The sequence below is a fragment of the Panthera onca genome, chromosome C1 (assembly GCF_046562875.1).
Source record: "Panthera onca isolate mPanOnc1 chromosome C1, mPanOnc1 haplotype 2, whole genome shotgun sequence".
Taxonomy (NCBI): domain Eukaryota; kingdom Metazoa; phylum Chordata; class Mammalia; order Carnivora; family Felidae; genus Panthera; species Panthera onca.
Genome location: NC_138346.1, coordinates 93,844,913 through 93,860,283, shown reverse-complemented (window position 1 = coordinate 93,860,283; position 15,371 = coordinate 93,844,913). Strand labels below are relative to the sequence as shown.

Here is a 15,371-nt window from a genome sequence, read left to right as displayed (position 1 = left end):
TGGCTCAGTTGGTTAAGCATCTCACTTTGGCTCAGGTCATGATCTCACGGTTCCTAGGTTCAAGCCCCATGTCCGGCTCTGTGCTGACAGCTCAGAGCCTGGAGCCTGCTTTGGATTCTGTGTCTCCTTCTTTCTCTGTCCCTCTCCTACTCATGCTCTCTCTCCAAAATAAATAAGCATTAAAAAAATTAAAATTATATAAAAAAAGATGAACAATATTCTTGCTAATAACTTAAATGTTTAATTTTTCTTTCTTTCTTTATTTTATTTTTTTAATGTTTTATTTTATTTTTGAGACAGAGAGAGACAGAGCATGAGCGGGGGAGGGTTAGAGAGAGAGGGAGGCACAGAATCCGAAGCAGGCTCCAGGCTCTGAGCTGTCAGCACAGAGCCCGACGTGGGGCTCGAACTCACAGACGGTGAGATCGTGACCTGAGCCGAAGTCGGAAGCTCAACCGACTGAGCCACACAGGCGTCCCTAATTTTTCTTTATTTAGAGTAACATGAAATGGCAAATAAAAGACACCATGACAAGTGAAGGGAGAGACCACAATGGAAAAAGCACCTTTAACATCACTTCTTTCCCTTAGCTTTTTAAACAAAGGGCCCTGAATTTGCGTTTTGCTCCGGGCAAAATTATGTAGCTGGCTCTCTATCCAGGCACAGATAAATTGAATTCCAAGATTTAACTCACTCAGTCAACAATTCTTTACTGAGCATTTAACTCAGCACGCTGCAATTCCAGGTGTAGGGGATACAAAGATAATGAAGGGGGTTGTGTCTGCTTCCTGGGCTTTACCACCTCATTTCAGAAGACATACATGCAGTCAAGTCTTGTCGATCCATATGGAATTATGAGACCCAAATCTGGGAGTGGATGTGAATTCCCACTTGTGCCTGGTGATGGGAGGGTCATGAAAGAATTTGTAGAGGTGCTATTTCAGATTGTATCTGAGTGTTCAAACTTGTAAGACACTTAAGAAACACTCTTTCTGGGGCGCCTGGGTGGCGCAGTCGGTTAAGCGTCCGACTTCAGCTCAGGTCACGACCTTGCGGTCCGTGAGTTCGAGCCCCGCGTCGGGCTCTGGGCTGATGGCTCAGAGCCTGGAGCCTGCTTCCGATTCTGTGTCTCCTTCTCTCTTTGCCCCTACCCCCTTCATGCTCTGTCTCTCTCTGTCTCAAAAATAAACGTTAAAAAAAAAAAAAAATTAAAAAAAAAAAAAAAAAAGAAACACTCTTTCTGAAGACAAAACCAAATAATTAGAATGATCACTGCAGAAACTGGAGTCTTTCTCATCTTTTACTCCAACCTCATAGATTATGAGGAAGATCCTTTATTCAACTCTGAGGTCGTGACTGTATTCTGCTTATAAGTGTCAAAAGTAGGACTGAAATTTAGGTCATCTGACTTAAATTTTATTTTAATTGAGGTATAGTTGGCATATAGTGTTACATTAGTTTTAGGTGTACGGCATAGTGATTCCACAAGTCTATACATTATGATGTGCTCACTGCAATTGTAGCTACCATCTGTCACCACATGGTGCTATTATAATTACCATTAACTACATTCCCTAAGAAGTACTTTTTATACTCATTGATGTCAAATTCTTTTCCATTGCATTCCAATGATCTATTCCACCTCAATCTTTAACTTGACAACTGTTCTTTCCTGTTACTGATATTAAGAAATTAGGAAGTGATGTAATATTTTGCAGATTTTATTTTTTTCTTTTTTGCTTTATACCACAACTGAAGCACGGGGTCTTTTAAAGAGAAAATTTTTGCGTTGCACTTAAATTAGAGTTTGTTCTATAAAAATCAGCTTCTCCCTACCCACCATCACCCTGAGTAAGGAATAGCTGTGTTTTGGAGCCAGATTCTGGTATGGAAGAAATCAGTCTTGCAGTCGGGTCTGGGTAGCATCTGAGTCTCTGTTTGAAGAGCCATATGCTTTTGGAACTCTGATTAGCTTCCTTAATCCTTAGTTTCCTCATCTGTACAATGGGGATAGTACCAATTGCTTCACAGTGATATTGGAGGGCTTAATGGAATGGGTTTGTAGAGGACCCAAGAGAAACTGGTTGCTTACTGAATGTTATTTGCTTCTCTGAAAGACACTTTTTTCCATCTTCTTCCCACTTCTTTTAAGGCATTTGCCTCATAAAATTGCTCATTATATACATGGCTATTTTAGCAGTGTTGGTTCCTTGTGAAATTTCTGTTGCTTTTAACCTATTAACATAAATATATAAGGAGAAAAACATGACTCTTCAATTTCAACATTTTCTTTCTGTGTTCACTTTCTATCTCAGTGATGAGATCCTAGAATACTAAGAATTTTGGCAGAGGTATCAGAGTCAATGCGAATAATTTTTAAATGATAAGGCACTTTGGAGATCATCATAATAGCTGACATTTCAAGAATGCTTTGTCCTGGGCAAGGTACCACTCTGAGCACTTTACACGCATTAATTTGGTTATATCTTATAAAAAGTCTCTGAGTGAAGTCTGTTGTTCTTTCCATTTCACAGATAAGGAACAGAAGCAAGAAGTGAAGTAACTTATCCAGGGTCACCTTGGCTGGTCCAGGACCCACACCCTAAGCATTATCCTAAACTGCCTTAATTATGATATATTCCAGACTCCCAGTTGTACAGATGTTTCAGATCTGCAAAGAATAATTGACTTACCCATGGTCATCTAGCAGCTTAAAGGCAGGGATAGGACTGGAACCCCAGGATCCTGAACACTGGGATCCTGACTCCCCAGTGCAAGGGATCCTACTCCCCCCAGAACACTGGGATCCTACTCCCCCCAGAATTACTGGCAGGATAGGCTTAGAAGAGGCTCAAACTGGGAATCAGCTGAGCTAGATTTCTATTCCTGTGCCTTTCATTAAAGATGTATGATTTTTTATAATTCGTTCCTTTAACAGTAATTGCTATGTTTTGTCTTTCAGGAACCTGGGCAGCAAGAGATAAGCCAATATATCTGCCTGTTGAGCCTACAGTTAAAAATAATTATAGAGAACATGGTGATGCTTCAGAAACTGTCAGGTGATACAATATTTTCAAATCATACTTTTTAATGTTATTCACTTGTTGTTTGGAGGAAATACCTATCTACTGGTGGAACAGAGAAAAGAGGGGGAAAGAAAAGCCAAACATTGTTCACTTGTTTCTTTCATGGAAAGTACTTGACCATTATCATATAAAGGTAGACACAGATAAAATTTGGATTGTAGGTTAACCAAAATTATTTGTTGACTATGCTTATTCTTTTCCAAAAAACAATTTGGTGTGTGCAATGCAATTAGTAAACCAGTTTAGCAATTATAATGTGGCCTTAAGGATGAAGAGGAAGCAAAGATACCAGAAGTACGGGTCTATGCTGTTGCTGTGGCTCAACAGAACCTTGTGTCTGAGCTTCCTGGCCATCATTCTTACTCATCAGAAAGGAATACTGCTGTGACGCTTACAGGAGGCAAAGCTTATTTGAATGAAATTCAAAAAGCAGTTTTTGCCAAAGAGCATGATATGGGCAATATTAACTAGTAACAGGACAGCTCCTACATTAGTAGTCAAAGTCCTCCAGAGAAACAGAACCAACAGGAGACCTCCCTCTCCCTTTCTGTCTCCCTCCCTCTCCCTTTCTGTCTCCCTCCCTCTCCCTTCCTCCCTTGGTCCTCCCTCCCCTCCTGTCCCATCTCTACCTCTGTGAAATTTATTTTAAGGAATTGGCTCATGTGATTATGGAGGCTGACAAGTCCCAGATCTGCAATCAGCATGCTGGAGACCCAGAAGAGCTGGTGGTGTAGTTGGGGTTTGAGTTTGAGGCCTGAGAGCCAGGAGAGCTGATGGTGTGAGTTCCAGCCCAAGTTTGAAGGCAGGAGATTTATGTCCCAGCTCTGGTGATGGTCAGAGAGGGAGAGAGAGGATTCTCCTTTACTCAGCCCTTTCTGTTCTATTCATGCCCCCAGTGGGATTGGATGAGGCTCATCCACACTGGAGAGGGTGTTCTGTTTTACTTAATCTAATGATTCGAATGCTAATCTTATCTAGGAACACCCTCACAGACACACTCAGAATAATGTTCAACCAAATACCTGGGCACCTTATAGCCTAGTCAAGGTGACATAAAGTTAACCACCACAATCTCCCTCTTTTTCAAACATAATCTTCTGTTGTTCTCTAATTCAGACACAGATTTGAATCAGGAATTCACACTAGTAAAAATCTATATTACATCAGGAGTTCAAGTTTGTAATTTACTTATGAACAGTCAGTGAGGGACAATGAGACTGTTTTGGTTAACACAAAATATGCAGTAAGGGGTTATTGATAGCAGTTCCAATCTTACATTAGCCTCACTTCCCCAAATCCCAATCATGCCCACTGTGATTTGGTTGCACAATACTGGGATGAATTTGCAGATAATTAGCTATAAAATGTAACTGTTTTTGGTAGCTTGCCTTTGTGTAACAGAATACATTCTCATTAAACTCATTTGGAAGCTGGAAAGAAGAAGAGTAGGAAGTATTTGTTTCAACATTAAATCAATGATGATACAAGTTCTCGTTTGACTTATAACAGCCAGGGAAAAGCAGGACTTAGAACAAGCTGTAGAGAGACTCCATTATTTCTGGTTATGGTGCGGCTCTTGTGGTTGTATCTAGATCCGAGGAGATGAACCTGGCTGGCCTGGTGTTTCGGTGGAGTACGTGCAGACTACAGACACCCTAGATTTCCTCTTGTGCCATTTTTTATTCCACAGGTCTTCATTTTTAAAAAGTGTAGTATAAAACTATGTACTTTCTGATTAATAACATATGTACTACTATTAATAGTTAATTATTTAAGTACTACTACTTACATGTTCTGGGTACCTTTTTGAGAGGTGATGCCTCTCTACACACACACACACACACACACACACACACACACACACACACACACACACGTTTTCTAGGACTGCTATCACAAAGGACCACAAATTTGGGTGGTTTAACAACAGAAACTTATTTTCTCACAGTTTAAAGGCCAGAAGTCTGAACCAAGGTGATGACAGGGTTGATTCCTTCTAAGGGCTGTGGGAGAATCTGTTCCAGGCTTCCCGCCTTGGCATGTAGATGGCTGTCTTCTCCCTGTGTCTTCACATGTCTGTACATGTCTGTGTCCAAATTTCTTCTTCTTATAAGTCATACAGGACAAGAGCCCATCCTAATGACTCCATTTTAATTTGATCACCTCTGTAAAAACCCATTCTCCCAATAAGTTCACATTCTGGGGTCCTGGGGGTTAGGACTTCAGTGTGTGAATTTTGCAGCAGCACAGTTCAACCTGTAACTACATGTATAGCTATGCATATAGTTATACAAGTATAGGTATGTCTATGTATACATATTGTATAGACAATACATATATATGTGTTTATGTGCATGTGTGTGTATACACACATGTACATAAATTCATTTAATCCTCAAAACAAGCGTATGAGCTAGATACTGTGATTATTACTCTTTTAAATCTGAGAGACTTGAGGCACAAAGCCTAGTACCCCACATCTACCAACTTCGGGGGTCGAGATTTGAACCCAGGGCTCTGAATCCTAAGATTATGCCCACATTGCTACGTATACAATAGTGAGTTTTCTTGGGATCACAAGGTAACATATTGATAGACTTTAAATGGTTAAAATTAGGGACTTATTCTCTTGAGTTTTTATTTTTATTTTTTTTAAGTTTATTTATTTATTTTGAGAGAGAGAGAGAGAAAGAGAGGCAGAGAGAAAATCCCAAGCAGACCCTACACTGTTAGCACAGAGCCTGACGTGGGACTCATTCCCATGAACTGAGAATTCATGACCTGAGCCAATATCAAGAGTTGGATGCTTGGGGTGCCTGGGTGGCTCAGTCGGTTGATCGTCTGACTTCAGCTCAGGTCATGATCTCACAGCTTGTGGGTTCAAGCCCCTCTTTGGGCTCTGTGCTGACAGCTTGGAGCCTGGAGCCTGCTTCGGATTCTGTGTCTCCCTCTCTCTACCCCTAACCCACTCTCGTTCTGTCTCCATCTCTCTCAAAAATAAATAAACATAAAAAAAAAATAAAAACAACAAAAAAGAGTTGCATGCTTAACCAATAGAGACACCCAGGTGCCCCTTATTCTCTTGAGTTTTTTTTAAAAACTACAGGGCACCTGGGTGGCTTAGTTAAGTGTCCAACTTCGGCTCAAGTCATGATCTCGCAGTTCATGGGTTTAAGCTGCACATCAGGCTCTGTGCTGACAGCTCAGAGCCTGGAACCCGCTTTGGATTCTCTGTGTTCCTCTCTATCTGCCCCTCCCCCACTCACACTGTGTCTCTGTCTCTAAAAAATAATCAATAAATGTTAAAAATATTTAAAAACTACTGAGTGGTGAAAAATTGTAAAATCATCACTGAAAGAAAATTCCACACCACTCCAGAAGCAGAATTTGGTTTGGAAAACCTTGAGTAAGTGAGATACTTGTTTGAAGTTGGTGAAGGTTTGCAGCCAGCAGTAGCCTGTGAGACATCTGGGCTGGGGCTCTGTTGCTCTGTCTCACTCACCTGGCCTCCACTTCAGCTGGCTCTCTTGTACATGCACAACACCAGTTATACCTGAAAGTAAAAGCCAGTAAGTAGGAATGGCTGACCCAAAGTGTGAAGATCGCTTTGGGGACATGGTGGGTGGGGTCATGGGGTGAGGAAATGTGGACCTCACCTACCCGTGGTGTGGGATTGTGGACAGAGGTCTGATCAAAGGTCTTCTCTTCCTATCCTTCCATCAGTGTGCAAGTCCTCCCTCAAAAGACCATCCAGATGGTGTGGCCAGAGGAGCAAGCCACTGGGGGTGTGACACTTTGGGCCATAATCAACTTCCCAGTTGTCCTTTTGACCCAGGACAAACTATACAGCCTCGTGGTTTTTCAGTTTCCTCATGTTGAAAGCGATACTTGTTGACTAAACCATCTTTGTATTGACAGGTCTTTGTTAAGGACCTTCCGTGTGGGAGGGGTTGTGGGCACAGAAGTCTAGAGTACAGGGGGTCTGGTGGTGAAGAGCCTGGTGTCTGGAGCCAGCTCTCATGAGTTCAGAATTCAAGTCTCAGCACAGCAGCTGACAGGCTGCCACCTCTGCAAGTTACTGAATTGCTCTGTGCCTCAGTTTCCTCATCTTTGAAACAGGAATCATATTAAAAGCCTCATTGGGTTGTTATGAGAACTTAACAAGTCAATGTTTGTAAAGATTTAGAGCTGAGATTGGTACATACATGCTATGTGCTTATTAAATAATCAACCATCTCTGGCTTTAAAGAATTTACCTTGTTGTTAGGTTGGAAAAATGGATACTGATGCAATGAGATATAATTGCTAAACCAACACTGAAATGTTATGGGAAGGGGTGTGAGTTGGCAGTCTGGAAGAGTCAGGGGACTAAGAGTTTCAGAGGACAAAGAGGAGAAAATTGTTGGGTGCTCACTGTATGCCAGGCACTGAACTAAGGACTTTGCATGCATTTCCTCTTAATCTTCAAAAAAAATTCTGCACAGTAAATCTTTTCCTCCCCATTGCACAGCTGAGAAAACTGAGGCTTTAGAGAGGTCACGTCTGGTACTAGAACTTGCAAGTGATGAAGCCAGGATTTATTCAGGGCTGTGAGTCCAGGAGAAGGCCCGTGGGCCACATGGAGGTGCCCATGTGGTCAGGATAGTGACAGGACTGCTGTTTCGGGCCACGCTCTGGTGTTTTAAAGGATCTTGAACCAGAGGCTCACACCACCCCTCCTGGGATTGGCGGGGCCTTGACAGGTGCCTTGCTGCACTGCTTATTTGGATTTTGTTCATCACTTCAGCACTAATCCAGTGTCAATATTTTACAGAGTGATTTGATTGTACTTTGCTCCCAAGGCTTTAAAAGAGCATATTTTTAAAAAATTAATAAATAAATGTTTGACTCTGTGTTAACCACACTTGATGCTGATAGTGTTTTACTTGAGTGAGAATGATGCTCTGTGTTCATGGATTTCTGAAATCAATTATGCTTTTGTTAATTGAATTTTGTTCCCCCTCTTGTGGTCTTCCCTTAACACAGAAAATAAAATCTGGGGTTAAGCCTTTCCATCTGATGGATGGCACTCAGGGCAATACAAGCATCTTTCATGAGTCTATTTTGTTTTTCCAGAAGTCTCCGAGTGGCCATTACATAAGTCTAAGGGACCCAGGGTCAGCTTCTATTTATGTGACAGATTCCTCATGTTTGTTTATTTCACCTGAAAATCTAACCCTGTGGAAATGTTTCAGGATGTTGACCTTTAAACACTATGAATAAACTCATGCTTCTTTTCCGTGCTTAACAACAAAAACAACTACCACAATTACAACAATAGGTGCTATTCACTTAGTGTTTGATATATTACAGGCACCCAGTTAAAGGCCTTTCATGCATAATATCATTTAATTCTCCCACTAACCCTGTGAGCTAGATGGTTTCTAATCTCTATTTACAGATGAGGACACTGAGTCTTAAGGAAGGTAAAGATGTACAGACTCACATGGCTAGATACTGGTGGGGAGGGTATTCCAACCCGGTCCTTCCTTCTCTGAAGTCAAATCACTCCATGTGCTTTAAATGCAGATCTAGCAGTGAGTGGTCCTACCTTCTCAGATAATTCACAAAGCACAATGCTGTGTGTTTGAGGTCCTCAAAGCAATGGAGGCAGACCTGGTCTTGGCTCAGAAGCTTTAGAACATTGATGAAGATGGCCAGAACTAGTATGCCCATCGCACAGTGACACCACACAACGTGATCCTCTAAATGGCCAGTGAGGCTTGGGGTCTTTAATGTTGTATAGCAGGAGGAATCACCTGAAACCACTAATTCTTACAAAGCCTTCCTGCTCAATAATTCATCCCAGGTGCCTCATGCCTGATTTTTTTTTTTTTTTTTTTGCCTGATTTTGCCTGATTTTTCCCATTTTTTTCCGTTTTAATTCCAATTGTTTCTCATGCTGGGAAACCCCTCCCTCAGTCTTGGACAACTGAGGGCTGGTGCTTACAAGAGTTCAAAATCACCAGCCTGGTTTTTTACCTCTCATTTCAATCTAGTCTTCTATGTAGAGAACTCTGTCAGTTCCAGGCCAGCTGGCTAAATGCTGCCTCCTGACAGTGGCTGTCCTTGACCAAATGGCAGCCAGGTTTCTCTGAGCCCTCTTCTCCACTAGGCCTCATCCTTGGTCTATAAAGACTTGAACAAACACTAGCATAGTTTCTAACAACTTAAGATTGCATACCTAGGATGACCCTAGCCCCCTTAAAGTGCTTGCCTGAGAAAACTCAAGGATGGTAAAAGAATTTACTCTAACAGTCAACACCTGAGGATAGGGCCCCTGTTTCTCAGTCTCAGTGGGAGGCTAGGAGCCTGACTTTAATGAGCACCAGATAGCAAACCCAGATGGGTTTCACATGGACCAACCACTTCCTGCCTTTTGTCATTTTTCATTTCTGGACTCTACTGAGCCCCCATTTGTTCCCTCCCTATTCCCTCACCCTTCCTTTCAAATGCCCAGTCATCTTTGTATAAATTAAAGTTGAGTTCAGTTCATGCTAGACTCTTTTGCCTATTCCAATAGGATATTACTGATTAGAATCTGTTCTTACCACTTTAATTATCCGGCTTTGTTTATCTTTGGCACCTTCTCTGTTCTGTGTTGCCCCCAATCTTGCCGCCTCCCCTCCCTCAACATCACCTCCCCCTCCCCCGTGCACACAGGATCTTCCTCCTAAAGTTCTACTTAATCTCCATGGGCCTGCAGTGTTTCCCTCACTTCTGCTCGTCTCACTTCAGCTCTTGATGACCTTCTTCCTCTGATCTCCTGTGGCACTTGGATTTGGCAATTCTCCCTGGAGAAATAAGATATGCTATCTCATATTGCTTTCTGTGCAGAGATCCTATTTCTACATCTGGTTTTGAGTCTCTTGAGAGCAAGAACAGAGTCTTATGCCTTTTTGTGTATCCCAGGCCTCAAGAAGGCTTGCACAATGGCAAACAAAAGTGTGTGTTGTCAGTGATGGCTTAGAATAGGCAACTATTTAGTTCTTGCATTACCTACCTTCCCTTAGAAAACAATGGCTCTGTTTTTTTGAACAACGTGGTCTGTTGGAAGAGACATACAGATACACATATATAAATTACTTCTTGGATGGGCAGTGTAATGAAGTAGCTAAGAGCCTAGCCATTGGAGCCACATTGGCCTAGAATTCCTTGCTCTTAATTCACCTTAAAAAATCATGGACATGTTTATATCCCTTCTCTGAGTCTCATTTCATCAGTTATAAAACAAGCATGTCATGTTTCTCACGGGGTGATTGTGGTCATGAGGATTAAGTGTCATAACAGTAGCTGATTCATAGTAAGTACCAGTAAATGGAGACAATGAAAAACATACATCAACCACACAAAACATATCAGGGGTAGATAAACACCTGTGGAGTTGGAGGGGAAGGAAGGAAAGGGGTAGGATAGAAGCTGTAGCAGTTGGGGTACCTGGAGCTTTGGTTCAGGAGATCTGGAAAGACTTCTTAGAAGAAGCGGTGGAAAAAGAAAAGGAATATGTATTTTTTAAGTATATTTATTTATTTTGAGAGAGGGAGAGAGACAGCAAGTGAGCAGGGGAGGAGAAGAGAAGGAGAGAGGGAGAGAGGGAGAATCCCAAATAGGCTCCACACCAGCAGCATGGAAACTGACATGGGGCTCAAACTCATGAACCATGAGATCATGACCTGAGCTAAAACCAAGAGTCAGACACTTAACTGACTGAGCCACCCAGGCACTCCAAGAATGTCTTTTATTTATTATGCTTCTATCTTGTGCGCTAGATATTTTGTACATTGCAATTACTTGAATTCTCGGAACAATGATGTAAGATGTGTATTTTCCCATAATTTATTGATATTGATACTTTCCCGTGGTCACAGAATTTATAAGTGGCAGAGCTGAGATGAACCGAAGACTCTCTCATACCAGAGCCATGTTTTTCCCAGTTTGCTAACCTCCTTTCTTTATGCAGGTACAAGTATCTGGGTATGAACTGTAAGAAAGAAACTTTGAACTTTCTTACATAATGATAGAAGGATCAGTCAAACAATTGTATGTAAGAAGTATTAAATATATACCCAGCACTGGAACACCTAAAAACATAAAGCAAATATTAATGAACATAAAGAGAGAAATTGATGGTAATACAATAATAGTAAGGTACTTTAACAGCCCATTTACATCAGTGGATAGATCATCCAGACAGAAAATCAACAAGAAAACACTATCCTTGAATGACACATTTAACCCAATGGATATAACAGATATAGACAGCACATTCCATCTGAAAACAATAGGAGACACATTATTTCCAAGAGAACACAGAACATTCTCCACACTTGGTTACGTATTAGACCACAAAATAAGCATCAATAAATCTGATAAGATTAAAATCATACCATACATTTTTCCTGATCACAGCAGTATGAAACTAGAAATAAATCACAAGAAAAAAATTTGGAAAAATAAAAACATGTGGAGGCCCAACAATATGATACTAAGCAACCAGTGAGTCAGTGAAGCATTCAAAGAAGAAATAAAAAAAAATACCCAGAGACATATGAAGTTAAAGCACAATGGTCCAAAATACTTGGGACACAGTGAAAGCAGTTCTAAGAGGGAAATATATAGTGATACAAGTTAACCTCAAGAAATAAGAAAAAGGTCAAATAAGCAATTTAATATCACACCTAAAGGTGCTAGAAAAGAAGAACAACAAAGCCCAGGGTGAGAAGGAAGAAAATAATAAAGATCAGAGCAGAAATAAATGATATAGAGACTAGAAAAACTATAGAAAAAAACAAGTGAAACCAAGAGCTGGTTCTCTGAAAAGATAAACAAAAGTGATAAGCCCTTAGCTAGACTCATCAAGGAAAAGAAAGAATTCAAATAAAATCAGAAATGAGAGAGGAGAAATACAACTGACCCCATAGAAATATAAAGGATTATGGGAGAATACTATAAAAAAATATTATGCTAACAAATGGCCCAACCAAGAAACATAGAAAAATCCCTCTAACCACATAAGCTAAAACTGAATCAGGGAAAAATAGAAAATCTGAATAGACCAATTACAAGTATTGAAATTGATTGTCAATCAAAACAACTACCAAAAAATAAAACTCCAGGACTAGATGGATTCATAGGGGAATTCTACCAGAATTTAAAAAAGGGTTAATATCTATTCTCCTCAAACTCTTCCAAAAAATAGAAGAGGAAGGAAAGCTTCCAAATACATTCAGTGAGGCCAGCAATACCTTGATACCAAGACCAAAGACACCACAAAAAAAGAAAAGGCCACTAGTCCTTATGAATGTAGATACAAATGTTCTCAACAAAATACTAGGGAACTGCATTAAACTATACATTAAAAGGATCATATACCATGTTCAAGTGAGATTTATTCCAAGGATGCAAGGGGAGTTCAATATTCACTAATCAATCAACCTGATACACTACATCAGCAAAAGGAAGGATAAACATCATATGATCATCTCAATAGATGAAGAAAAAGCATTGGACAAAATTCAACATTTATTCATGATAAAAATTCTCAACAAAATGGGGTAAGAGGGAATATACTATTACATAATAAAGGCCATATATGACAGATTCATAGCTAACTTCATATTCAGTGATGCAAAAGTGAGAGATTTCCCTCTAAGATCAGGAACAAGGCAAGGATGTCCCTTCTTACCACTTTTATTCAGAATAGTATTGGATTTCCTAGCCACAGCAATAAGACAAGCAAAAGAAATAAGAGGCATCCATATTGCTAAAGAAGAAGTAAAACTTTCACTATTTGTAGATGACATGGTACTATATGTAGAAAACCCCAAAGACACCACTGAAAATTACCCAAAGTAATAAATGAATTCAGTAAAGTTGCAGGATACAAAATTTATACTTTGGTAGCATTCTTACATATTGATAATGAAGTAACAGAAAGGGAAATTAAGAAAACGCCATTTACAATTGGACCAAAAATAATAAAATACCTAGGAATAAACTTAACTAAAGAGTTGAAAAGCCTGTACTCTGAAAACTATAAAACACTCATGAAATAAATTGAATAAAACACAAACAAGTGGGAAGATATGTGATGCTCATGGATTGAAAGAATTTATATGGTTAAAATGTCCATACTCCCCAAAGCAATCTACAAATTTAGTGAAATCCCTATCAAAATACAAATAGCATTTTTCACAAAACTAGAGCGAATAATACTAAAAGTCTTATGGGACCACAAAAGACCCCAAGTAGCCAAAGAAATCTTGAGGAAGAAAAACAAAGCTGGAGGCATCACAATTCCAGATTTCAAGATATACTAAAAAGCTGTAATAATGAAAATAGTATGGTACTGGCACAAAAATAGATGCACAGATCAATGGGACAGAATAGAAAGCACAGAAATAAACCTAAGATTATATAGTCAATCTATGACAAAGGAAACAAGAATATACAATGGGGAAAAGATGGGCTCTTCAATAAATGATGTTGGGAAAACTAGACAGCAGCATGTAAAGGGACCACTTTTTAACACCATACACAAAAATCTCAAATTGTATTAAAAACCTAAATGTGAGACCAAAACATAAAAATTCTTTATTTTTATGAGCACACAGGTAGTAATTTTTCTGGCATTGGCCATAGCAACATTTTTCTAGATATGTCTGCTGAGGCAAGGGAACAAAAAGCAAAAATAAACTATTGGGACTATATCAAAATAAAAAGCTTTTCCACAGTGAAGGAAAATATCAACAAAATGAAAAGGTAACCTACTGACTAGGAGAAGATATTTTAAGATTATAATAAGGGATTAATATCCAAAATAAATAATTTATACAACTCAATGCCTAAAAATCCAATTAAAAATGGGCAGAAGATCTGAATAGATATTATTCCATAGAAGACATACATATGGCCAGCAAACACATGAAAGAAAAGATGCTCAACATTGCTAATCATCAGGGAAATGCAGTTCAAAACTACAATGAGATACGACCTTATACTGTCAGAGTGGCTAAAATAAGAAAAGAAATTAGAATGTGGGAAAACAAAACAAAACAAAACACTTGTGCATTGTTGGTGGTAAGGCAAACTGGTTTCAACCACTGTGGAAAACAGTATGGAGGTTCCTCAAGAAATTAAAAATAGGAATACCATATGATCCAATAATTACATTATTGGTTATTTATCCAAAGAATATGAAAACACTAATTTGAAAAGATATATGCACCCCTGTTTATTGCATCGTCATTTATGATAACCAAGATATGGAAGCAACCTAAGTATCCTTGACAGACCAATGTATATTTACATACCCACTCCACATCTTCCTTATATTTTCCATATATATATATTCACATATATATGTGTGACTACCACACAGCCACAACAAAGGATGAGATAGTGTCATTTGAGACAACATGGATGGACCTAGAGGGTATTATGCTAAGTGAAATAAGTTAGATTGATGAAGACAAATACCATATGATTTCACTCATATGTGGAATCTAAAAAAGAAAATAAACAGAAAAAAAAAGCAGAATCAGATTTATAAATATAGAGAACAAAGTGATGATTGCTAGAGGAGAGGGGGGATGGAGATGGGCCAAGTAGATTAAGGGGAGTGGGAGATACAGTCTTCCAGTTATAGAATGAATAAGTTATGGGGATAAAAGGCACAGCATAAGGAAGATAGTCAATGATATTATAATAGTGATACATTGGGACATATGGGAGCTAAACTTATGGTGGAAATAGCATAGTGTATAAATTTGTTGAATCACCATATTGTACACCTGAAACAAATGTAACATTATGTTTCAGCTGTACTCAAAAACAAAACAACCCTGAACTTTGCAGCTGCAAACAGTTGCTCTTTCTGCTCTGATTAAAAACTCTGTGTAGGGATGGACTAAAACACTGGCAGGGTTCCTAAGTGGCTCATTTGGTTAAGTGTCTGACTTCGGCTCAGGTCATAATCACACAGTCCATGAGTTTGAGCCCCGCATCAAGTTCTGCGCTACAGCTTAAAGCCTGGATCCTGCTTTGGATTCTGTGTTTCCTTCTTTCTCTGCCCCTCCCTCACTCTCCCCCTCTTTTTTAAAAATTGTATTTGTTTATCTGTTATGTTTATTTTTGAGAGAGAGAGAGCAAGCGAGCATGTGCCTGAGTGGGCGACGGGGCAAAGAGAGAGGGAGACACAGAATCCAAGCAGACTCCAGGCTCTGAGCTGTCAGCACAGAGCCCAAC

At 39.6% G+C, this 15,371-nt stretch overlaps 2 long non-coding RNA genes across 3 annotated transcripts in view; one reads left to right on the top strand and one right to left on the bottom strand.

The window, feature by feature from the left end:
* Positions 1 to 15,371, top strand: part of LOC144617061 (uncharacterized) — a 325,321-nt gene that overhangs the window by 106,549 nt on the left and 203,401 nt on the right. For both annotated transcript variants that reach the window (XR_013557078.1, XR_013557077.1), the window contains exon 3: positions 2,963 to 3,059. This is a non-coding gene — a long non-coding RNA (uncharacterized LOC144617061). The remainder of the gene's footprint in view (positions 1 to 2,962; positions 3,060 to 15,371) is intronic.
* Positions 3,257 to 7,725, bottom strand: LOC132673395 (uncharacterized). The gene is made up of 3 exons (XR_009608044.2): positions 7,501 to 7,725; positions 6,589 to 6,639; positions 3,257 to 5,348 (listed from the first exon to the last, which is right to left on the bottom strand). It is a non-coding gene; the product is annotated as an uncharacterized LOC132673395 (long non-coding RNA).